Source organism: Arachis ipaensis, chromosome B9 (genome assembly GCF_059453495.1).
Source record: "Arachis ipaensis isolate K30076 ecotype BB chromosome B9, ASM5945349v1, whole genome shotgun sequence".
Taxonomy (NCBI): domain Eukaryota; kingdom Viridiplantae; phylum Streptophyta; class Magnoliopsida; order Fabales; family Fabaceae; genus Arachis; species Arachis ipaensis.
In genome coordinates, this window is record NC_142444.1 from 54,966,759 (window position 1) to 54,968,522 (window position 1,764).

The 1,764-nt window shown below is 41.9% G+C and overlaps 1 pseudogene; it reads left to right on the forward strand.

Moving 5' to 3' along the window:
- Window positions 1–343: 343 nt before the first annotated feature.
- On the forward strand, window positions 344–1,544 carry LOC148544710 (uncharacterized; annotated as a pseudogene).
- The last annotated feature ends 220 nt before the right edge of the window (window positions 1,545–1,764 follow it).

Below are 1,764 nucleotides of genomic sequence, written 5' to 3' on the forward strand. Positions count from 1 at the left end.
ATCCACTCCTCTTTCACCCACACCTCAACACACTTCAACTACCCTTCTATACACACACAAGACCTCCCCCTTCCCTCGTCACAACACAAAACTCAATCTCCGAAACCCGTCCCCCCTTCTCATCTTCTTTTATTTTTCTTGTTTTATCTTTCTTTATTTCCATAAAAAAACCAAATAGAAAAGAAAATTTTAGCATTAATTTTTATTTTCTTATTTTCTTTTTCACTTTCTTATTTCACCATCTCCTTCTTCCCCTTTGTATTTCTCTAATTTGCTCGAGGACGAGCAAAAGTTTTAAGTTTGGTGTTGTCGCTTTACTTGTTTGTTTTCTCTGTTTTCTATAATGGCACCCAAAACTAGTACACCTTCAAAGAAAAGGAAAGGTAAAGAGCCAGCCACCAGTTCTCATGATACATACAGGTTCCGATCCAAGCTCCATGAAGAACATTTTTATGATCATACTTACAAGAGGATTGTGACTCCAGAAGTGAGATTTGCACTGAAACCGGATGAATATCCAAAAATTCAATTTGAAATTGAGAGAAGAGGGTGGAATTTCATGTGCAACCCACACACGGAAGTTGGACAATTGATGGTCCAAGAGTTTTATGGAAACCTCTGGGTCACGTACAAGAACATTGAGGGAGTCAATGAGAAGAATTATCAGACTTATGTGAGAGGCAAGGTCATTGATTTCAGCCTAAGAAGCGTCTGACAGGCCCTCCATCTGCTGCGTCCACCTCAGCTAACTGCCTGTTATAGTGAGAGGATGCATAGAGACCCAGAACTGGATCGAGTTATTGAAGAATTATGCATTCTGGATTCTCAGTGGAGGATAGGTGCAGAGGGAAAGCCGAACCACTTAAGGAGCACTAACCTCATTCATTTAGATAGGGGATGGTTGGACTTCATCCGAAGGTCCATCATGCCTACTAGCAACCGGTTTGAATGCACTATGGACCGGGCCTGTCATGATTTACAGTATCATGAAAGGAAAACTGGTGGATGTAGAGGAAATTATTCCAAAACAGATATACAACATTGCCTCTAATCCTCTTAAGAAGGCTAGGCTCAGATTCCCACATTTGATTTACCGCTTGTGTGAAGCAGCGGGGGTAAAGGTGGAGAATGATTTTTCCATTCCTGTTGCAAGACCAATCACAAAGAAGACCATGAAGACGCACAGGGAACATCACAGGGTCCACAGAGAGGAGCAGATTGAGGAGGAAGCTCAGCAGGATCAGCCACCACTACCTCAGGGACACTACTTCCCACCTCAAGAATACTGGCACCAGCTCACATCCTCCATTGAGCAGATGAGGATCATGCAGGATAGCCGCTGGCAGCAGTACACTACATCTATTTAGGAGATGAGGGTGACACAGAACAGCCATTGGGAGTATCTCACCACCACCCTTGATCAGATGAGAGCTGCTCAGGACTCTCAGCGTCAGGAGATTTCTCAGCTGAGACAGGATTATAGCCGCCTGAGAGGACCATATGGATCACAACCAAAGGAGAGAGATCCCCTCCATGAAGATTGAGGTGGCTTAGTTCCTTTCACTTCCTATATTATTTTTCCATTACTATGTTATGTTCCTATTTTCTGCTGTTTTGTCTTAGTTATTGCATGATCCTTTGTTATTTCAATTCCTAGGTTCTAGTTTAATTTGCTATTCTTATTCTATTATTTGCTTTTAATTCTAAAAAGTGTCTCATGTATTCCTCACTGAGCTTGAATCCAAAAGAAAAAGAAGAAAAAGA